General features: G+C 36.7%; 1 protein-coding gene across 5 annotated transcripts in view; it reads right to left on the minus strand.

The window, feature by feature from the left end:
* The window catches only part of LOC124308743 (GTP-binding protein Di-Ras2), a 310,047-nt gene extending 285,251 nt beyond the window's left edge, over positions 1-24,796 (minus strand). For all 5 annotated transcript variants that reach the window (XM_046771753.1, XM_046771755.1, XM_046771756.1 and 2 more), the window contains exon 1: positions 24,597-24,796. The gene's annotated coding sequence lies outside the window, so the exon portion shown is untranslated. The remainder of the gene's footprint in view (positions 1-24,596) is intronic.
* Between the last annotated feature and the right edge of the window lie 893 nt (positions 24,797-25,689).

Raw genomic sequence — 25,689 nt, forward strand, 5'->3', positions numbered from 1 at the left:
TATGAAATATTGGCGAAGAACGAAATGCCTTTTTCTTCATCTCAAATTGTTTATAACTTTTGCAATTTTTTATGTGCTGATAAACTTTTTTAGCACATTTGTATAGGCGTCATTCCGAATCCAATGAGCTATCGCACATAATTTTAAGAGCAGTATCTCTATTTTAGACCATTTTGAGCTTATCGACTCGACTAATATTCGAGAGCTGCCTTACCCACCGCCAATAAATCCCTATTCTATCTACTAAATTCTCGTGTTTTGTTTCCCTCATCCTCCCCACGTTCCCCTCTGCCAAACTGACGGCTGAACATCCCGTGAGGTCAAGATCAACTGCTGAGAGCAGCTGATTACTTTCTTTTCTTTTGTGATTGAAATTGTCTTGATTATTGAATATCGACTCTTGGCCATTACACGGCCTGTCACCCAACAACATTCCTACTTTCCATTGTTCCCTTTTCTTAAATAGGTTACAGGTTTGCTTAACTTCATACTTTTTCCGTTATTTGTTCGAGAGTTTATTGTGTTGCATGTTGCAGGTGTATGCTAGCGCTTATATTCTATTTAGTTTCCCCGTAAGGCAAGTGTCACCATTAGAACTTATAAAATCGATTGAAATCTTGGTAATGTTTGAAACCATTTCAAACCTATGAAATCATGATGAACCATTCAACTACATGTGCAGTCGTATCACATAAAATCTCTTAAGGTTTTCAAATGAGTTGAAATTTCCTGATATTATTTGTAAACTAGTTAAATCTTTTGAAATAAATATGTTGAAATGTTATAAAACCAATTTGAAAATGCTGAGGTAATTTAGAATGTTATGAAATCGAATCACTTGATATCTTATAAAATCTACCCCCATTGACACCTTGTAAAATATGCTATTCATCAAGTTATTGAAATAACGTATGCTACAATTAATATGTCATTGACCAATCACTTTGAACCTCGTTTTGAACGGTCCACACTCACCTGTATCTTTATGAAACAGCCTTTGCTGCAGAACCAACTACGACCTGCGTCTACCGATTCAACATTACATATAATTCCTTGTTATTGTAATGTGTTGACCAATTGTGAGTATTCGAGTCAATCTATTGTTTATTCCTGGACACTAACAGCTTCAATGCTATTCCGAATATGTTACAACTATATGACACGTGTTTGAGTAATTACTAGTAAATTATTACATATATTTGCCACTCACAGCAATGTTTTACGTGAATCCCGTGTTAGTTCGATCCCAGTTTTGGATTACATACTACCTAGTCGATACGAGAAATCATTAACATACAGGGCACAACTTGAAAATAGCTATTTTAGGCAAATAAGACTGACAACTCCAAGTTTGAATATGATGATATTTGTTTCAGAAAAATTAAAAATAAACAATATGCAAAACAATATGAAAACAACGTTATTATTGGAAATGAAATCTACTACTTCGAATTGCAAATAAAATAACAACATTATAATCTACGAAGTCTGTTGATAAAAAAATTGGAAAAACAACTTACAAGCAAAACTGGGCAAATATTACATTAAACCAACGTTAGCAAAACAGTTTTGTATATAGCGTAGGAATAGAAATAAATAGACGCATAGTAGATAAATCTAAATTTCATCTACAGTAGCATTCTGACAGCTCAGGAAGAAAAAAAATTATCGTCTGATGCAAAATATTTATAAATCCCCGAAGAATGTGAATTACTGAAGTAAACATAGTTCTTATACTTGTTATTGCACTTTTCAAAATATTTTCAATTGCAGAAAAAAAGAATGACAATCTCCATTTCATTGTATAAAATTGGTAGTAATCTAAAAAAAACTTAGCGCAGTTAACACAAAAGCTGACGTTACATTACGCTAATCACTTTCTCACATCTGTAATTACATTTTCTCTAATTTTTGTCGCGATTGGTCTAAATTTCTGACCCACTAGTAACATGATCATAGATCAATGAGATTCATAAACATTTCATGAATCATCTAACGTCAGTCACAGTTGTTTATTACTCCTTCTGATTCATTTGTCAGAACACGTCTTGCGCCAAAAAAAAATCAAATTGTAGTCGATTCTAACCTTGGAATACCGCGAGGATAATGACTAGTTGACGTGTCAATCCAATCAATCCAACAAGTCATTATCCCCGCGGTATTCTAAGGTTAGAGTCGACAGTCATGAGTTAAGTTATGTTTATTGAAATTGAGTTTGTTTCACGCTTGGCCGACTATGGCGCTTTAGGTTTCTCTGTGTTGCCTACATAACTGTCTCGTGTAAATTAATACATACTCCGTCAAAAATGGTAACGCATCTCCTGAATTCCTGGCTAAAATGAGTGCATCACATTTTCCGAATCGTATGGAATAAGAACCAACTGAGTGAAGTGTACTGTGAGTTCGTAAATAATACCATATTAAAATAAAATTTGAACACATAGTTACGCGTAGAGTTTCTTTATTTACCGACATTGTAGCCCGAATAAAAATTTCGAAGAAGAATCTGTTTACATATTTACAAGCAGAGTCCTGATACCTGACATTTTTTGTCTCAACTGTGGCATTATCCGCTAGAGGGCTAACTAAGCTGACGCGTAAATCTTTCGCTCCGGCTTTTTTGACACAAAAGTGCTGTAAAAAGTGTTTCGAAAATTTTTTAAACTGTACCAACATGCACCTAAAGCTGAAATTTATATCTCAACAAGAAAAGTGAAGATTCTGTGGAGTTATTGGACTTTCTATCCAACTAGGACTAAAGCGACATTCACTGAAAAGTTTTCAAGTGGTTTTGGTTTTCCAGTGCCTCCAAATTTACCTCAGTATGTCTAAATGCGCCGAGTGTTCAGGTGAATTCAATGGTAGCCTCATACTCCCATGCATCGGATGCACATCCCTGTTCCATGCCAACATAAAGGGTTTGAACTGTGCCAATATCACAGCCTCATAGGAAAGGACACTTAATGTGGCAAATAAACAGTGCTTTTTTCAATGCTTAAATTGCAAACAAAATGGGTTCAGCTCTCCACTTATGATCTACATTGAGAAAATTTAAGAAAATTCTGCCAAGATCGTTGAAATTACATCTGAGGTTGAAAACAACAAAAAAAATATCTCCGACATTAAAGAGAATCTTCAAACCGTCAAAAATGACGTAGCAACCTTCAAAAACGATGACACTCACACCTCGGAATTTGATACAAACACACGCGAAATTTGGTTGTCAGAACTGAAATCACGCCAGATCAGAGAATTCAACATTATTGGGAGTAATATACCTGATACAAATGATATCCGCAGGGACACCAAAGTTATATTCGATAAGATCACACAAGCCAAATTCCCGCTTAATCAAGTTAAAGTTGCCAGGCTTGGAAGATATGATGACCTTTTCATCACCCAGTGATGCTACTTGGGTGCATTTCGTCGTCTGCGCAATAAATTCTAAAACGAAAATAACAACACCAACACCGATAACAGCAGCAACAATAACAATAATAACAAGAACATTCATTTCAAACGCGATAGAACTCCAGCCGAAACGCAGCTACTCACAAAAAAAATCAACGAATTGAAGCAAAGAGCAGCCGCAGGTGAACAAAATCTCTTTCTGAAACATAAAAATGGTATCCTAGAGATAGTTGAAAATGAAACGGCACCGGCTCCAAAAAACTAGAACGCGAACTAAAGGTATTCTACCAAAATGTACGTAATCTGAGCGGAAAAACCACGGAATTCCTTAACTACATTCGAAACTCTTCGATTGAATACGATGTTATCATTCTAACAGAGACCTGGCTCGATGAGAACTTTCGAAACCACGAACTATTTCCACCAAACTACAATGGGTACGTTCCACTTAACGCCCGCAACGACATCGACCACGACCGCTGAAATTGTCGTTCCACTAACGTAAAAACGCCGCGGGCGTTGTTATATAATAAAAATGTTATAGGTGGAACGCATATTTGAGCGCTGTGTACTCACAATATGGCGGCATAGTGGAAACGCGCAGCTGTGGGGGTTGTGCGTTAATAGTTCGCATGGATTCGCGTGAATTTATAGTTGCGTTTTTGATGAAACGAATGAGAGATAATGACTCGGAAAGTTCATCAAGTTCTGATGACATGTGGGACGCTGCTTTGAGTGTGAGAGGAAAGCGACAAATACGTCCACGCATTATAGGTTATAATAATGTGGTCGCTTGTTACACAGATCACGAGTTTAAAAGTCATTTCAGGTAATTTTATTTAAAATTGTAATTATTAATTTGCACATATAATTTTAGTATACAAACTAATTAACTATTGTTTGCAGAATGTCAAGAGCTACGTTTCAATACCTCCATGGAATGATGCAACAAGATTTATTAAGACAGGTAAAGGGTTGTCCTTGTATTCCTTCTCAAACACAGCTAATGATAGCTCTTTGGAAGATGGCCACTGCGGATTCATATAGGTAACGATTCGTTTTAAGCATGAAATCAGATTTATACCTTACTTAGAGACTTCTGATATGATTTTAACATAGAGAATTACACTGTGATCTTTGTTAAAAACAGGATTACAAGTGTTCTGTCTTTTTTTTTTAAATTGTTGAAGCACATTGTGGGTAGAAGTTGGTATCAATTGGATCATTTATGTTTCCACCTTTACTTTTCCAATAAACTCGTTGCAGATCCGTTTGTGACCGATTTAATGTTGGTCGGGCAACTGCTGTCAGAGCTGTACGAAGAGTCACTCGTGCATTATTCAAACGAGCTCCTTTGTTTATAAAATGGCCCACTGGAGATAACGCTGCCGCAGTTGTGCGAGGATTTGAAGAAAGTAGTGGTTTTCCCAAAGTTATCGGTGCTATTGATGGAACCCACATTCGTATAAACGCTCCAAAAAAAGACCAGAGGGATTACGTAAACAGAAAAGGATATCATTCCGTTCATTTGCAGGTATTCATTACTATATTTCATTTGATTCCACTTTTTTGTGGTTGGTTTTATTTTAGTCTGTATGGTTTTTGTTTGTATTCATATCTTTTTCTAGTTGGTTTGCGACCACAGATGTTTGATAACACATTGTTACGCTGGACATCCTGGATCGATCCATGATCAAAGAGTATTTCGCTTTTCGGAAGTATCTGAATTTTTGAATGATGACCAAAAGTTTCCATCCGACAGCCATCTCGTGGGTGATGCCGCATACGAACTGCATCAACATTTGATGACACCTTTTCGGGACAATGGGTTCCTAACTCGGAGACAGGAAAATTACAACTATCGACATTCCGCAGCCAGGATAGCCGTGGAAAGATGTATTGGCCTACTAAAAGGACGTATGAGAAGCTTATTGCATTGCTTGCCAATGACAAGAGTAGATTTGATGGCTGAGTATATTGTGGCTTGTTGTGTTATTCATAACATTTGTACATTAAGAAATGACGAGATAAGCGTAATTGTGTTACCTCGAAATGTCAGCGAAAATCAAGAAAATACTAATGTTCGTCAAGTAGCGAATCAGAACGCTCCGATTCAAAAAAGAATCAGGATTATGGAAAATCTTCCATAGCTTATTTTGGAAATTTCGATAATATCGAGTATAATCATTATTATTACTATTTGTTAATATGGAAACAGGAAAGGATTTCTCTGCCAATAAACAACTTGTAGACCATATTCTCTGGCGTTATACAGTACTAACCTCCCGACAGCACCACATCAATTGTGAATATGGAAACCCGAAAGAATGGGGAGTTTTTACATCACAAACAGAATCAGTGTATATATTATATGAAGAAATAAATTGAAAGATTTCAAAAATATTTTTTATTTCATCAAGTACAACTTACACTATTAGATTTACTTTTCATTCTTCAAAAACAGTTATATAATCTCTCTTAACACGTGAAAAACTGAACTTCATCGATAAAACTAATTCCTTCTTATCAACTAATTTAGACAGTAACGCAAGCATCTTTTGATCCATTTCCAAGCGCTCTTTATGTCGTTTGGCACGCGCTTCCTCCTCTTCCGATTTCTGCCAGAGTCTCTTTTTCAAGAGGGATGCCACGTTTTCTCGTGTCTTCCGGCTCGAGGATAAATCTGAGAAATGAAAAATGTCTACAAAATTTGGAGTAGCAACTAGTTGCATAGCAATGAAATTAATAAACATACCGGATGACACTTCGCCCTCTGATTCCTGACTTCTTTGTGAGGAGACTCCTGACGAAGAAGCTACTGCAACCGGCGAAGCCCAGGCTTTTGAATGGAAAATAGTGTCCATTTTCTACAGAGGAATGAGCATATCATTTAATCCAAGAATGAAAATAAGTTTAGAAAACAAATATAAAAACATATAGATTTTGTTTTTACTTCATAAAATAGCCAAGTTCGTCTGTCATTGCCACTTTTGCTATTATGGAAAAGTTTCACATTTTTTCTTTCACACTTTTATATGTTTTTTTTAAACTCCTCATCTTCGCTGCACATTGAGGTCCAGTGATCAGCGGAATTTTTCTTTTCATACTTTCCGCAATGTCTTCCCAAATTTTTTTTTGGGAAAACTTCCCGCTGGAAAATTTCTCCTCACTCTCTGTGTACGTATCCAGGAGTAAGAGCACCATCTCCGTACTCCAACGATATAATCCTAGAAGGCATACAGCATTTTCGAAATTATCGTTTGCATTAATTTATTTGGGTAATATGGTCTAGATACCACAGACTGATTGACGTACCAATCTCTTCGCAGGTAACAGCATCACCCTGCTGCGCTGATTGCGAGTGACCCTCTATATTTGCTAAATCAAAAATAACGACAATGTAATAACCACTTTATTTTTGACTCTTCAATAGGCACGCCATAAAAACTTTTACAGATTTTACGCATTTAAACCATTTGTATATATGTATGCATATTTAAATTGTTTAATAGAAAATAGAGCTTGCGTACCACTAGCAGTATTGTCAGCATCTTCCTGCTGCAATTGAACAATCGTTGCGGCCTTTTCTTTTAATGCACCATTTATTAGTGCCGTTGCAAAGTGTAAATCTGGAATAAAAAAACTCAGTTCGTTAGAAAATCTATTAGAAACGATGAAAATACATGACCGTTCATGAACACATCTATCGCAAGAAATAATTGGAATTGAATGAAACAAAATCTCAAATACTTATTTATATTGACATTTAGAAAATGTGATGAGTTTCATTTTTTTCAACAAATAGAATGACGCACACAACGAAAAGTTCTATTTGAGGTTAGGATAAGAAAAACGCAATTTTTTTCCAAACCAAAGTTATTCGATTGAAAATTATATTTTATCTTCAAAATTAAGGGGCCACTAACCATTTTCGGCACGCCTCGCATCCTCCACTGACACTATTACTTCGACTGCAATGTCACTTTCCGGATTATACAAAGTTATCGGTCTCGTCGCCATTGTTGTGTTTTTCCAATCCCCGCCACGTTTTAGTGAAAGCCCACTCTGACCCACCAATATTTTGTGGGCGATGTGGGCGCGATGTGGTCGCGAACAGTGACGTCATCTATGACGTCGAACGATCGCTCGCGACGACCACGAGCCATAGGTGGAACGATACAGAGGGTGTTACAATCGTTGCGGGCGTTTAGTGGAACGTACCCAATGTCTACAGAGGTGACAGAGACCGCATCATAACAAACAAAAAAACCGGAGGCGGTGTTTTGATCACAGTGAGTACTCGACTTCTATCCAGTCTGCTATTGTCTTCTGCTTTCAGTTGTGAACAACTATACATCGAAATCAAATTTGGTAAACGTAGAGTCTTGGTGGGGGGTGTATACTTTATCCCCTCATCAGAATCTCAAGTATACTCCGATTACACAGCTACATATGAAATGCTTGTTTCGAAATACCTGTTCAGTGATTTTATATTTGCTGGAGATTATAACTTACCTAATTGCAAGTGGAGTCATACAAATGACCATCTCTCATACGAATGTAATCATCCTAGTGTCTCTCATAGAAACTCCTGTAATATTGTATGCAATGCATTTGACTGCCTAAATTTGAGACAACTCAATGATTTTGTAAATTCGACAGGAAATACACTTGATCTAATTTTTACCTCGTTTTCAAAGGCCATAATTTCTACTAGCATCGATCCACTGAGTAAAATCGACAAACTACACGAAGCTTTTGACATATTACTATATGACCCAATGTTTGTACCATTGGTGAATAAAATATGGGGTTTAAACTTCAGAAAAGGTAACTACGATAACATCAATAAAGGTCTTAGTGAAATTAACTGGGAATCTCTTTTCGAGAACCGCCCTATAGATGATATGTGCAATATTTTCAACCAACAACTGCAAGAATTAGCTATTAAACATGTGCCACAGAAGAAAAAACATGATAACACGTTTCCTAATTGGTATAGCAAATGGCTGATAAGTCTAATCATTCGAAAGAAAACCTCACATCGCAGATTTAGGCAACATAACTTTGAATGTGACTGGTTAGAATTCAAGCACCTTAGAGCACAAGTGAAACGGCAATTCAAACGTGATTATGCACAATTCCTGTCAAACTTAAAAAAAAACATAAAAAGGGACCCGAAGAATTTCTTCAAATATGTCAACGATACAGAAAAATTTGGTTATCCAGCATCCATACATCTAAACGATGTTACATCTGACCAGGGTGAGAAAATTGCAAACCTTTTTGCAGATTTTTTCGGCAGTGTCTATAAAAAAGACTCTCTTGCTGGCTGTAAATTACCGATTATTTCGCCAAAAAACATGCACACGATTCAAATTACTGAACAAGAAATCCTGAAAGCCTTGAGTAGGCTAAACGTAGGTGCCTCGCCTGGCCCTGATGAACTACACCCGTACTTCATCTTTGCATGCAAGGAAAACCTAGCATAACCTTTGCTTTCATTATTCAACTGCTCTATGAGTCAAGGTACTCTCCCTACCCATGGAGAGAAAGTCACATAATACCAATATTCAAGAATGGCGACAAGTCCAACATAAAAAACTACAGACCAATTAGCATTATGTCTTTGCCAAAGTATTTGATTCCATAGTCTGCAACAAAACAAAATTCCATCTGTCAACAAACCTTCTCGATGAGCAATATGGATTTAGAGAAAAACGATCCACTGTAAGCAACCTGGCAGTAATGCTTGAGGAAATAATTACCTCCTTTACTAACCGAAATGAAACTCATGCTGTTTATATGGACTTAGCTAAGGCATTTGACTCGGTGAATCACAAGCTTCTCACAGAAAAACTAAATTGTCATGGAATAGGAGGAAATCTCTTACAATGGTTCGAATCGTACCTGAGAAACCGGAAACAAACGGTCAAAATCAACAACTATCAAGCAAAACCTATCATTGCGGACTCTGGAGTCCCTCAGGGCTCATACCTGGGACCACTCTTATTCTCGATCTTTATCAACGATATTGAAAACTGCATCAAATTCACCAAGTTTCTACTATTTGCAGATGACCTGAAAATCTACTGCAAAATCAAGAGTCCTTCAGACTTATTCCTACTTCAATACGACCTTAATAGTGTCTGCCAATGGTGCAAAGAGAATGGACTTGTGCTAAATATAAAAAAATGGTACTCGATGTTTTTCTTTAGAAATAATATCGATTCTAGATAGGCAAATGTGGAATACATGCTAGAAAACCAAATCTTAGAAAGAGAACCGTAGCCAGCGATCTTGGAGTTATTTTCGACTGTCATCTGACGTTTGATCTCCACATATACCACGTCAAAGCAAACTCAATGAGGATGTTCTTTTATATGCTGAAAAAATCGAAACCTTTATCTGATTTTCGATCAATGATCACACTCTATGACACTTTCGTTAGACCAATATTGAGCTACGCGTCCGTTATTTGGTCCCCCAAAACGGACGTTAGTAGCAGAAAATTAGCATACGTACAACACCTCTTTCTAAGATTTGCATCCTACAAAACAGACTCACCCATGTCATTTTTTAATCACAATTATGAAAAAATCAGCTAGCAATTAGGATTTAAGTCTCTCGAAAAAACACGTAAATTCACAGATGCAATGTTTCTATTCAAAATGTTCAACAATTTAATAGACTGCCCTTCAATTTCGAAAATGTTTAACTTAAGAGTGCCAAATAGAAGATCGAGACACAATGTACACACATTTGCAATACCGAACCAATATCTAGCCAGTTACACCCACAAATCCATCATTATGCGACTGAGTATAGTAACAGCGGTTGGATGGATATCTTCAACTAACCAATCAGTCACTTCAAAGCGTTAGCCAGAGAGGCACTCTATATATCTCAATCTTAGTTGAAAACACTCTAGTTTTATACATTGTTAAATTTTTATACAATATATTGTTTTTTTTTATATATTCTATATTAATGTCATGTATTTTGAGAATATTAAGTAATTTCCGTTGATAGTTATAAATAAATAAATAAATAAATTATCATAAAGTGATCAGGATTCTTTATCACATATACAACACATCTCTTCCCCTTCCCGTAGGACTGCAAATTGTTCAGGGCCTAGGAGCTCCAAAATTATAAATCTGCCCTGTGCCTTCAATGCTATACAAGGTGGATATTCTCCGAGATCCGATGAGAGAGGAACTCCAGCCGACTGCTGTACCGCCTCTAGTTCTTACTAGTTCATACTAGTTCGCGTCACAAAAATAGTGTGCGATTATCGATCGAATTTCGGATGTGCGTTGCAAATGTAGAGGACAACAAATATAGAAATAAGGGTACCCGGTCGATAATTGCGCACTATTATGGTGACGCGACCGAGACTGAATAAAAGAAGGTGAAGCCTCAGCCGGCTTGGAGCTCCTCTCTCATCCGATCCCGAAGAAGATTCGCTCTGTATTCGTGTCCGTATAATATAACTATATGGGCGATCCCTTCGAAGCATACATTTTTCCTTTTAGTCAAATTCCTTGAAACTGGGCATATAACAGTTCTCGCGGTCGCTGATTTAAAATATGGGGTCATATCGGAGAAATTTCAAAATACAAATTGGCGAATCTAATATGGTGGGCTGAAAATGCGAAAGTGATCGAAATGGCTCGAAAATGCACATTCAGGAGTTTTTTGGTTCCCCGAACATGACCAGGAAAATCTCCGAGAAATAAACTTCAATCGAATAGGATCAATTTTCATACATTCATTCAGCCATATTGGATCTGGAATTTTGAAATTCTGACGTTGGATTCATTTTTAACGACCCAAAAACCCAAGACTACCGAGTTCCACTTTTCCAGTCCCCATAACCTTCCCACAATTACATTTATTCTGTAAAAATAGGCATTTTCGACACTTCATTTATACTTTATAGCGCTCACTATATTCGCGGAATCATCATGATCTCTCTTAAAATATCAACATTGACATCTTAGAAGTCCAATTATGCAAAGAAATGATAGCAATATCTCAAAAATTGAATGTAAAACCTCAATAACCGATTCAAAAAAAGGTGTCCCATATATGAGACGCTGTGCAGCAAAGGGCTATACAACTATTCACGAAATGAAACATCAAACATGGTACACTTTGCACATGTAATATATACATACACAAGGACCCAGGACTACCGCCCCGTTGACCACCAATGTGTTTCTCGTGAAAATCTGCGATCCAAACAAGCTTTCGACATTTGATAGAGAATTTCTCGTTTGCGACTTAAAGCCGATTGAAATGAGCCAATCCGGCAGCATATGATGGCTTAGGACAGCTGAGGAGCGCATCACGTTCAAATGATGATCCGCCAACCCTATTCTCGTTCTGTTCGTAGCCATCAGATTGGACTGTACTGGATTGACCAATTTCAAACAGCTGTAATTCGCAAACAATAAATTTCCGATGTGAAATAGGAAACGTTTTTATGAAGACTTTCAGATTTCATGGGACGATACTCCTAGGTCACTTTTTATATACCGGGAATTCTTATTGCAATATAGCCTAACTTCCCCCTCCGATGCCCTTGTTGACCGTATAAGGAAATATGTTTCTGTCTACGGTTCTTAAACATTTGACGTAGTATATTTTTCATATTTCATTTTATGCCGATGTGTAGGAGTATTGTGAAAACATATGGTGCATTCCATGCCAATATATAATCACAATTTGTTGCCTGAATCCATATTTTATTTAGGATTATTATTTTGATCTTTCTACATGAATTATGATTTCTTTCAATATGTAAGTAGGAGAAAAATTATTCACGACGTTTGTATCTCCGAAAAAATAATTGGATACTTCCAACACAATTTTTCAATATAATTAATACCTTCAGAATGGACGTTTCAATAATATAATACAGTTTTTGATAATTGACTAGTTTAATGCTTGATTTTCTTTCTGGATCATTCATTGGATAAAATCGTGTTTACAGTAATTTGATTTATTTTTTGTAGCTAGCGAATAAAAATGGAAAGAAAAGTATTTCCGTTTTTCAAAAGTTTGGTTCATGGTCAGTGACAGAATTCTCCAAGACTGAACAAGTTTCATAACCTGTAACGAAATTTGGAAAAAAATCCGGGACGTGTGAGCGTTTCAGAAGTAGGACTGCACCTGTCATGCGAAAAAAATACCCATCAAATCGGAGACGAACAAAATCTGATCCCGGTTGATTTGGCATAGAATGTCTCATTCATGCCCCACTTACATTTACATAGTATAAGGACGAACAAGAAAAGTCGCTCAAGCAAAAAAGAACCATCTGGTGAATGTATCATATACATACACATAACCAAATTTGTATGTAGTTATACATATGTATAACCAAAGCTCAACGTTGATTACAATCCTGAACCCCGCAGCATAAGGCACGCCTTCCCTCCACAGCGAATCGGTTTGCAAGGAAATCCTCTCTCATCACCCTTTTCTTCTAGTTCTCTCTTTCTCTCTTTGCTCTCTCTCTATCTCTGTCTCTTCTTTGCTCTCTCGCTCTTCATACCGCTAAAAGGGGAAAAAGTCTCGAGTATTTATATAAAGCTCTAACACCTGTAAAAGCAGTCAAAACAAGGGTCGTCCGTTCCTTTCTCAGCCGTCGTTGCTCATGGATTTAGAGTGTTTCATTATCTCACGTTTAGCACCTTGATACTTATATTATACATAAATGATAAGAATAATAATAATGCCCTCGATTTTCTGGTCCTTCTTTCCATTACGGTCATGTAGTACTCCTACCTTTACCGACTGAGCACTCACCCTTTTTCATCCCATATTAAATAAATAAAAACATGAACGGAAAGGATTCAACTTTCGACGTTAGATCGCTCTTTCGTATCAGAATTGAGGAAAGTTACTCATATCCTGAAAATCGTTGAATAACCTTTAAAGTGCATCGTTGTTTCGCGGATCATTAAGTGCATCGTGGGTGTCCGACACCCGCGAGACTTTGAACGTTAATTACTCAGCCGCTATCGAATATTTTGTTACAAAAATTTAATCCGATATAGTTTAACATATATATTTTATTATATAGTAGGTATTTTAATTATTCATTTATTTTAATAACACAAAAAAAATTGCTGAAAGAAAAAAAATGGAAAAAATGGATTTTTTTACTTAAAAAATTGTATCTCGCGTAATTTTAAATATTTTTAGCTAAAAATTTAGGATGGTACTCTTCAAATACTATACTTTTAGAAAAAAAATACTATAATACGGATGTTTTCAAAAAAGATATTTATTTGCACATTTGAAGTGCCAATTTTTCGGGTAAAATAACACATCAATTCTTAGCTATTTTCATGTTTTTATTTAATAAAAAAAGGATCGAAATAATGAAATAATACAAAATATTGAAGGATCACATAAAAAAGTTTCTAATAACGTTTCACGCAACAAGCGTGGTCGTAGGCTATAAGCCATCTACGAAGCAAAAATGTGTTAAATAATGAAAATAAAAATTTTTTTTCACTTTCGATAGTGTACTTACGTTAAATTATTGTTAATTACGTATACTAAAACAGAGAAAAAATTTGCTCCAAAAACACTTTTTCACCCACTACGTGCACAGTGGGTGTCGGACACCCGCGGATTTTAGAACGTCTACTTTGCGCAGCATCTGTTCGTATACTGACGCTTACCAAAATATACTAACCTACTTTACTTACAGTTAGTGATCTCAATTGCAGGTAGAAGGCGACATATACCCACTTTTTTCAAATTAAGTAATGTTTTTGGGACCTTAAACATTTCTGCGGGTGTCAAACACCCGTGATGCACTTTAAAGGATAAATGTATGGTTTTTTTTACACGTGTAATTTCCCGTATTTCAGGGGCCAAAAACTGCATAGCTTGGACAATTTGCAAAATTCCGGAAAGAATAAGGAGTAAAATGAACCATCGTGAGACTATTTTCATGCAATATTGAGGTCGCTATACAAGAACTAGGAATTATAATAATTTCGTAAATAAAAGTTACTCTTACGGTTAGCTGGGCTCACGGCGAACCAAAAAACGCTCCTGTATTTCGTTGGAAAACAGCGACGCACTGTCGAAATTTGTACCATTTCTGTTCGGTTGTTTATTTAATATAGGAAAAAAAAGGGCGAGTTTGCTCGGTCGGTAAAAGTAGGAGTACTACGGGACCTTAAGCATCCCGAGTTAGCAAGGAAGCTTTTATACTAGCAGGATATGCGAAATATCATTATGTGTTGGTTTATATAAGATACAAGAAACGAAAACTTGCCTGTTACGCTAAAGCTATGTAGAGTAACTTACTGAATCTCTTCCCGAAGGTTGTTTATTATACAACAAATTCCAAGCTAATTGTGTGATTACCTCTATGAAAAACTCGTTGGCTGACTTTTAAAATCGGCTATACATTTTCACACCGCTGTTGCGAGAATAAGAAAAGCTAAGTAAAAACTATTCAAGAAAAAATTGCAATTAATAATTGTTGGACATTAATACGTTTTTTGTTTGTCCAATACGAAAGATTCATCACCTAACTTATCAATTTTTATATACAGCGTCATGAAGAAAAATGACACGATAACGTAGATGTCACGTGATCTTTTCAGCTGAAATATCAAATGAATGATTCAATACATTTGAAATCATTGCCCGAGAATTCGTAGACGTTGGAAAAATTACAACTTCGACATAGAATTTTGAGCAGAATTCAAAGTCTTCGAAAGATTTCACGTGATTTCATAATGTTTGCAAAAATTTGACACAATTCCAATCGTTCTTCGGATTTTAACGAATGTTCATAAAGATGAGAAAAAAGTGTCACGTGAAATCGGAATACATACCTCGCCGAAGTTCACAAGGTTTTGTAATCTTTCGAAAATTGCAATGCTTGATGGCAAACAGTGGTGAAACAGATTTGAGGAGCAAACACCTTGTGAGTCAATTGTTAACATTAACAACAGTATTGGAATTTACTGTGATTCAAAAGTCCAGCGATTGGATTTTAATATTAAAGCCCAGTGCCCGCTTTCGGCAGCTCTTCACTGAACCGCGCTATTAGAGGAACTCGACTATGGGAGACCAAAAGTAAATAGAGTAAAACGATGAACTCCGCTGTTTTAACAGAGTGTAGTAGTCAACGTGACGTATTATAGGAATTGGACAGTATAACCAGAGAAATTGAAGACTTGAATCCCAATATAAATTCAAATATTGCATTTCTCACGCCACTATTGGAAAAACTGAACCCCTTCGTAAATTTAGCGTTTAATTTTCCTGCAGCGCGCTCCGAATTCCATCTAACACCCTCTTAGGACGTCAGGTTTGAAAATCAATCGGATTCTTCTGCTACCCATTATTCTACTAAACTGTAAGCCAGTGAAGGTAAGCAAAACTAGTCCGCTGTTTATAGTACCCTTATCGTCAGCCTGCACTTAACTATTAGCAAAAACTAGTTCCGTTTTTAAATCGCAACGAAGGGTTGGGTAATGTCCAATGATGGCACTCATTAGTTACTTTCAGTATCATACTTTATGAATTTCGCTGTATTTTAAGGGGGCGCAACCTTTCTGTAGTGAACAAACCTATCCATCTGTTATTACATGAATACCAAGCCTGTAATTTACCATTGGCAAACGGTAATTAAGTAAAATATTAAAGTAAGTTTGATAAATTACTACAACAGCTGGTATTTCCCGCGAGTTGAACATTCGTCAGATTGATCATTACGTTGAATTTCGGATAATTCCAATTAATTGTGGAAAATTTGCACAAACCGTTGAAATAATTTACTTGAAAAACTTTCGATCGTTAGGCCTTTTAGGAATTTTAACCCCTCAGTAATTTGGACCGCTCGGAATTTTGATCGACAGCTGAATAATTTCGATTTAACCATTCCGAGGATTGTTTACATTTTTTCTATTTCCATTATACTCCAAAACGTTCCCAGGTATAGCGAAATTTCTCCGTTTATTTAAATAGAAAAATTGTGTTAGTTTTTTAATGCAAACTTTTACATTTCACTTAGTCTGTTCATTCAATAATCTCAAAATTTGAAATGATTCTTTATCAGTGTTTCTAATCATAGTTTTCATTTTTCCTGACAAATATAGAAAAACGATAAACCTTTTGGCAGAAAAATTAAGCAACCCTACTATGTACATATGTATATAAAATTGTAGAACCTTGCAGACACCTTCGAAAAGGTGAATCAGAAATTGACTTAGATAAATTTGAAAGAATTATTGAATCGGTTGGCAAATATTCAGAACTTACAAATGTAAAACTGATAAATTCCCAAACAACATTTCTGTTATTATGTATTCCCTAATATTTTTTTGGGGAGAGTCTCTCAATACACAGAATTCTGCAGTGGTATTTCACAGAACAGAGTTATGAAGAAGAAGTTCTACAATTAATCGTCAGAAGGAACTCATACGACTTATTATTTGATTTTTTTTATCCAGTATCAAAAGATTCACAATTTCAATGAATCCCACGCGGGATATTTACCTCTAATAGACATACTATGGACTTCCATAATGGATATGCAATACCTCTATTACACATCCATTTCAACCGAAATGAAGTAGAATAAAGCTCCAGCAAAGATCCAAATGTCCGCTTACTAAGCATGTAGCAGAACTCTACCATATATCCACATATGATGGATTTTGTGGGAAAGGAATTAACACCTTTAATCAATGTTATTTTCATATCATGTACTCTTGCTTACGTATCATGAAAAATATTAGAAGCTAGCATGTTCATGTGGACATTTTGTTCTACTCCAGAAGAAAAGTTCACTGAAGACCTAGGCAACATAGACTAGGCTTCCGAGGACGATCAAGTACGCAGATACCGGACGTAATTTGGAGTAAACAAGAGGGCTGAATCGCTAGGAGTTTGTATAATTTGGAGCTCTCTTTTGTAGCGAGAGAGGAGAGCGACCATTCACTGCATAGTGGTTGCCTACAGTATCTCCACTTACGTGCATGGCTATGCATAGACATCCAGTGGGTATCGATCACCAACTTTATTCTGACCGTAGATATCCTGGATTTCTCTAAATGTCTATCAGGGATCCACCCTGGATATATGGATATTTTATGAAACTGCGGATCCTGTATGGATCTTTAATAGATAAAGTGTTCCATGTGGGTTTACGTCACTGTATCATTTTCCAAAGCTCCGTCCACGTTTCCCTCTACATGTTACTTTCCAATAATTGGTCGAGTTTCCAGAGGCTGAGATGGATGGAAACTGCAGTGGATGTTACCTACCTATACCCTATATTTCGCAAAGTATCAAGCTCAAGAGGATATAGTGTGCAAGTTGTACCGTCCGTTATTTTGCTATTGGGTGAAGTTTCTGCTCGGATAATAAACCAGTACGTTTTTCTCTTTCCAATTTATCTTACCCCTTTCTACTGGAAAAAATACCTCTTTTGCCCAAAAACATGTTGGTGAGGTTGGTTTGAAAGTTTTCTTTCTACGCGTATAATCTTCAGTATTTGCTCTATGCAGTGCAGCTAACCAAAGCACTTTCAGTTAAAACGTATGTTATTAAGAAATATAATTTCTATATTTTTTATATCGGCAGAGCATTATGCAGGGTCTTTTCTTCGTTGCGAAATTGGAGCATCGGATGAGAGAGAAAGAGAGAGCCGCTTATGCGAGCACCAAGTAAAACGGCTGCGTCAGTCGCACTCGTATCCAGAAACGAATAAATGACCTTGTATGCGAAGACGTAAAAAAACAATTAGTATATACTGGTAAACATGTTTCAAATACCATTGACTTACAGTATTTGGATTTTCTCGACAGATTAACTATTTAACCGTCCGAATTATCCATCTCAATATCGAAGTCGAAAAACAAATGATGTTACTGCCGTAAGGATAATTTTCCAAATTAGACACAGAAGTCCCATAAAAAGAATTTTGAGCAAGCTTCAGCAAGAGAGGCGTAAGCCATATCCATTTTCGACGCAATGCTGCCAGAAAAACATAACCCGCGAAAATAAAAATAAAAACGAGGGTTTCCCATTATTGCAGATTATCAGCCAAATTTATGTTTCACCAAATGCTCTTCCCTCTGACCTTGATTGCGTACTTTCCACCTACTATGAAGAAAAATATTATTCGCACCATGGGCGTAAAACTTTATGCTCTAGGTACAAGAGTTATAAATCTATAGGCATAGCCAATTATACCTATTAATGTACAATTATACATCTGTATATCAGCTCAAATCTGAGATTTAATTATACACAAACTCGTCATCTAGATAGAACTTTTCTAACGATCGATCCAACTCGTAAACTACCTATCCAACGATCGATCTGCCGAAAAAACTTATCTAAGAAACAGTCGACCTATTCATTTATCCATTTACCTATTCACCGGTCCGTGTATCTATCGATCTGTCTACCAACAATCTGGCTATATGTCAATCAATCCATCTTAGTAATCATCAACTTTATTTTCTATCTGCGTCCATCTCTTCCCTTTGAGCTGTGTATTCATAGTATAGACAGCACATGCAGATTAAAACACTCAACTTCTGTCCATTATTCACACACAAAAGTTAGATCCTGAGACGAGAACGATGAAGTGCAAGTAGTCAGTGGCTACCACGAATGACAGGGTGGTGCATGAAAAACTAGCATCTAGATGTAAGGCATTGGTGGATTGGTAGCCAGATAGGTATACCTAAATAGAAACGTTAGGTATTGTGCAGGTGGTCGTATCTTGCTAACTGGGTGAGGTTTGCTATTCGAAACGACCTAGATGAAGATAAGACCTGATAATTGCGCACCTCGCTCTGATTTGATTGATCGAGCTTGCACCATAGCGTTTAGTCCGGACAGACGAGTACGCGTTCACACCCATGTTATACAAACGACATAGGAAGCAGGCGACCCAAACGCGTCGGAGGAATTTATAGCTTTTTGAAAACCGAGGGGTAGGGATGAAGTGTGGACGACCAGCGGACAAATAGCGATAAAAAATTTAAGGACCCCTCCTCCATCCATTTGCTCGCATCGCCGTGTGTTTGCCCAATAAACCATGAATATCCCCGGAATATAATCGCCACGTTCTAAATACATATACCGCAAGATAAAACCTGCTACAACTTTCTGTGCGTCTGTGCATAGATGTTCAAATTCCAGGCGACCACCCCCGCGGTTTCATGTCGATGGAAAGAGTACAACGTGTTTTGTTCCTATGCTTTTTTTTTGGTATCCATCTTTTTTACCCCTATAACCGAACGTATAATATACACAGGTCTGTACTATAACTCTATGTACAGTGGAACGGAACTAGACCGGAAAATATCAGGCATGCAGTTTTATGGTCACGCAAAGGTTAGTTGAACTCCCGGGGTAACGTACCTCTGCTAACCCGGCCATAGAAACTGTGGGACTCGGTTTACCTATCAGGACGCGGATTCTGCTTCAGGGTATAAGATCAGCATGATCTCTGCGAGGAATGCACTCGCGAAATTTATACTTGCACTGCACGTTGTGTACTTACCAAGCTGTGCACTTGATCGATTTTTCATGAACTTCAATTAATTGTTTTCGAGTATTCGTTGTTCAATTAATTGATTAATCGCACAGCTCTAGTACAGTGATATTCATGCATGCCTGTACACTTCCGACTAACTATTTTCGGCCCGAAACAAAATACTAATTTCGATTATATACAAATCATTTATAACAATATCGGGTAATGCAGCTAAAGTGAAAGAATAGGTTGCGTCGCTAGTAATTTTTTTATTTTACATATTCCGTATAGAATCAAAACGCGCATTTTGTTTTGGACCGAAAATAGGTAGCCGGAAGTGGATAGGCTTACATGAATATCATGACTGGCAGTGTGAACGCAGCATGAGTTAAGGGGAGCGCTGTAATCAGACAATTTAGATATCGTCCATTCGTACGTTTGACAACACGTTATTATTTCCAACATCTGTGAAAGAAAGTTTGATTTGAGAAGCAAGGAGTGTGCCACTGACAGAACACAAAATGGGGTTGGGTAACTTACGTTGTTATTGACACAGTGCGTAAAATTGGGTTGCTCGAAAATACGCATACGCCAAAGATATAGAATCTAGCACTTCAATTGTACGCATGCGCCAACGTCGTTATACCAGACCGTTGAGAAATGGGCCATAGTCTACAGTCTTCGAAAATTGAACTTCCCGAGCAGAAAAAGTGAAAAAGTGTTGGAAAAATCAATTCAGTTGTTATGAATATACAAATAGTAACAATCATAATTTCAAGGGTAACATTTCAGCATTCGAGTTATATGAATTTAGCTTTGTTCAAAGTCCAAGCACAGCTACTGGCACTGCAGAACTTTTTGGAAAAATATACTCTTAGAAATTAATTTTTTTTCAACTATATATTCTAGATTTTCAGTATGCAGATTATAATTCAAAAGATCGCGATGAATTTTTTACATACATATCAGACGAATCTCCAAAAAGCAAAATGCTGAAATTGTGAAGAGAAGGAAAAAGAAAAGAGCGGAAGTAGAATCAAAATATTTCTTTATCAAAAATTATCTTGCACGACTTCATTAAAATTTGCAAGCAAAAAAAGCGATTTTTGATGCAGGAAAGTGAAGAAGAAAAATATTACCGAAATAAAGTTGAAATTTTTACTGAGATTTTTCAGAAAAGTGCCGAAGTAAGGGATTGTGAGTAGATTTCAACCCGCAGTAACCACACCAATGCAAATTCGCATCACCTAAAATTTCTAATTTGTGGCTCTTTTTAACGGCTTTCTATAACGGTCTTCTAGTTTTCCCCATCATGACAAATATGTCATCACCCTAGGCTGCGACCTGCACAATGGCGTGGCGTCATTCGTTCTGAAACCAGAGTCGTACTAGCGTGGTAGCAACATTCGGAAAGTTTGTTATTATACCTATTAGTATTTTAACATATTCTGTAGTTTCTAGCACAAAAACACGCAATTTTTAATAATTCTTACTTTATTAGTCAATATCAGGCCGGATTCGCGACGACCGGACCGTAGATGCGAACTTTACATTAACAATGAGTGTGCTAAAAATATAAATATACATTAAAAAAAAAAAAAAAAAAAACGTATATGGTTTGTCATCATAAACTAATCATTTATTAATTTTTCACCTTTCAAATATATCATATGTTTAAAGACCCTTAAAAAATCTTCTATTCTCCATAATTTTTACGAAATATTTTTCTCTTCAAAGCAGAACATTTGAACTTGAGTAACAAAGAAAAAAAAAAAATTCCCATCCAATAGAAAAATAATGGTGTATTTTTTACGAAAAAACGATTTCGAAACATCTTTGTTCTGATTTTGACGCATTCGCACTATGATAATATTATTTTTCGCATTCGAGACTATTACCATTAAATTTCTGGAAAATTTATATAAAATACAAGAGAATTATCCATACAAGAGTTATAGTACTTTGAAAATGCAGAATCCCAAATTGTACCATTGTGGTTAGTATGTATGCCTAATAGAGGTGTGGTTACTACGGGTCAAAGAACAGTTGATACGGTTGTAAAAAATTGTGGAAATGAAAATTTACAGACACTTACTTTAAAAGATTGCTATAATCTACACGTGTTATCCCATATAGGTTCATATCACGTTGTATTTTCATTACATTGAGTTAATTTTTTACGTTATTTTGTGTACACATATATACGTGTAAACATACAGTACATAAAGTAAATATACAAGTGTAGTGATAAACGCGAAGCAAACACATAACACGTCGACATAATTTTTTTTACATAAATATTCTACACTCGATTCGACTATTTTTAGCGACGAAGGCATGATCCCATTCACTTTAACTTATCGTTAGCAATAGTTATTCCCCAAGTCTACGAAATTTATTCGAGTTAATATATGATTAGCAATTCAATTTACAATTAGTAAGGTATTATCGTTTTACAACTACGGATATGAACAGTGACTATTAAGAAATTATAATATCATAGTGATTTACATTTTCAAACATTTTTTCTATAACCTAATAAATATCAGTTAACTTGAGTAGACATGAAATTACGAGTAATTGAATAAAGCATAATTAATCACACTGAACAAATTTGAATTATTTGAACAATCTCTGGCACAGTGGGCCAGGTTTTGATTTTAAAATAAAATGTTTGGTTAGATCAAGCCAAACATGAATTGACAAGATTAAATAAGGCAGAAGGAAAGTTTTCCCTCGAATTGATTTCGGGCATGATACTTAGATAACTAATTTACACTGAAATTTTGCCGTGAAAGTTGATGCTCAGCACCAGCAAATAGGCATACTGTCGTTAAGCCTAGAGTTTCAAAGAAAACACCTGTAATCCGTGATTAATCCATTAATACGACAAGAGATACGCAGTTTAATAACAAGATTACTTGGAGTTCCCCTTAAAAACCATGGAGGATATAATATTGCAATATTTATACCAGGAACTGGAAGATAAGGAAGGCAGGATGCGTCGCTGGTCGGTTGGAGCTGGAAATGCGCAGATGCCGTCGGAATAAACATCGATGTAAAAGAGTATGCACTATGCAGGTATGTTACATGCGTGTATGCGTACACAAGTTGGATAATATCAAACGAGTCGTTCGTTTCAAAATCGAAACGGAAATATAGAGGGCGAGTTAGCGAGAATCGCGTGTAATAAAAGGCTCCTCATATCAACCGACGCGACCCATTGTTGATCAGGTTCATTCGTCAGGCTGCGTTGTCCTTATAATAATTTGACATACACATTGTGTACTACAAGTATGTGCTTAGTATATAAAACTAACCGGCGCAAAAACCACACGCAATTATATAACCGAGATGCAGATAACACGTGTATCATGTTACACATAGATCACCGCAAAAAATGTCGGTCGACAGTTTGAACCTCTTAATCATCAACATAACCCCCCCCCCCCCTCCCTGCCCCCCGTCCCTTTGTTCGGGGTCGATAATAATTTCGGCTCGCTTCAAGCCCTTCGAGGGATCTGAAAGCGAAAATCCTGTTCGGAACGGATCCGTTGTAGAGAAACGATATACCGAACCTTGTTATACTCTGTTGTGTACCTAATTACGCACAAAAACTTTTGACGGATTATAGCCACAAAGGGCGCGGCGCAGAGCCTCAAAAGAGGAAAATAATCCTCTACATAAACACATCCGTGTTTTGTTACATCTCACATCCCCGTATCACGCAAAGGTACAAATATAGAAACGTTCTTTTCCTAGATGTTTGTCGTCCGTTGAGAATAATTCAAGGGGGTTCTCTTAATATCATCGATTATACATCAATCCCGCATCGTATAACTGTATAAGCAATTTGGGAAACTCGTGAGATACGAATCATCTTTCCCTAATTTTTTTTTACCAATTGTATGTAATGATATTAGGGCATACGTGCTATAATAATGTGATCGAGTTTCAAACGTTTGTTTTATAGTTGTTGAGTGAAACGTTAGTGTTTTCATGGGAAACCAACATGGCCACTGATGATCACGCTTCGATTTTTATTCTGCCTGAAAAATCACTTCCAACATCAACCGTCCGTCAAGGAGTGTTTTACATCTATTAAAATAGTGGCAACAATGGTTTGGTTATCAATTTCACCTTGAGTAATATCTAATGCCGGAAAATATAACACACGAAATTTGCTCGTACTTGTGGCACATCTGCGGTGTTGTAAAAAATTTGATTAAATTTTCTGCTAATTTTCTCCTGTCGTAATTTGCCATGTTAGACAAATTCTCTCATAGAATCTGTACTCGTATCGTGCAATTAGACGTCCATAAATTACTTCACCGGCTATGCGAGGGTAAAATAATTAAGCGGTTTGTTGTTAAAACGACGATAACTTTGTCGGAAAAAAATAATGTACAAATTACTCTGCATCATTTCTCGAGATTCGCAGTACTGAAAATTAGGGAAAGTGAAAAGTGAAGTCCTTGGACTGATCCCCTGGTAATATCTCGCGTACCTACGTAACATTGATAACGAAACACGATAAGAACTAGACAGACATGTTATTCGATGAGGAGGATGGAGAGAAACAGAAGAAGGAGACGAAAATTGTAGTAGACCATAAATGGTGATGAAATCTTAACGTACTCACTCCGAAATTAGGCTCTAAGTTTCGTGGCGATTCCTGCGGATGGACGGAGAGTAGGTGTGCTGGTCCTTCGTTCTCTGATAATCAACCCTCTGCTTCCCAGCGAGATAGCAAGCACACAGTTAGATAGGGTAGCCTGGCGTCACGGCGCGTGGACGGGGCGGTACTGACGCGGAGCGTCTCGACGCTCGCTTTCACCATTCGGCGCGGCGTCGCCGGCACTGATTCCGTTGATATGACACGCGCACCAGAGATTCTGCGCGCCTTCCTTCTCATCTTCGGAGAAAAAATGCGATACTCTCCCCATACTGTACAGCTGCCCCGCAAATTTTTTCCCTCAAACGAGTTTTTTTATTCTTATTATTTCCTTTTTCCGCTTTATCCCGTGTGTACATGCACGGTAATATTCGCTAATGCCTTGACCTTCTGACTAAATTGTTTTCCGTTTGGAATAAAATGCGAGTTTGCCTCTATACGAATTTTGTGCCAATGACGGGCGATACAGCCGACGTGAGAGAATATCAATAATAATAATAAAATTCATTATGTCCATGGCAATGTTGGACAAATATTATATGAATATGGGAGTTTCTGTCACGCGACTCATATAGCATCAAACGGGCATTTTGTTCCAGACCAAAAACAAGTTAGCCGGAGAGTTGAGATATGAATGAATACACTGGCCAGCAGAGGTTTTGTCGCCCTTGGTATTTGTGTGGTCTTAGTAAGATTTGATGTCAACGACCCTACGAGTGAGCGTAATTTTTCGAAATTGGCTCCAGTTATTTATTTAATCGACATTTGCATACATGACTCCGAAAAGTAATATTTAGATGAAAAGTGCGATTTTTTTTAACATCTAAACATTATCAAAAAAGAAAAATACTATAGGGTTTAACAAAGGAAAAAAATTCTGTTGCCCTGATTTTTCCGTGAATTTTGGTGCTTGAGAATGAAGAATTTATGAATCAAGTAATGATTATATTAGAAACCATCCCCCTCCTTACAATACTACAATAACATAAAAAACTGGAGCCAATCTAATATAATCATGATTTTATTCGGAAATTCTACGTTTTCAAACACCAAAATTCAC

This window comes from Neodiprion virginianus, chromosome 7 (genome assembly GCF_021901495.1).
Source record: "Neodiprion virginianus isolate iyNeoVirg1 chromosome 7, iyNeoVirg1.1, whole genome shotgun sequence".
Classification (NCBI taxonomy): domain Eukaryota; kingdom Metazoa; phylum Arthropoda; class Insecta; order Hymenoptera; family Diprionidae; genus Neodiprion; species Neodiprion virginianus.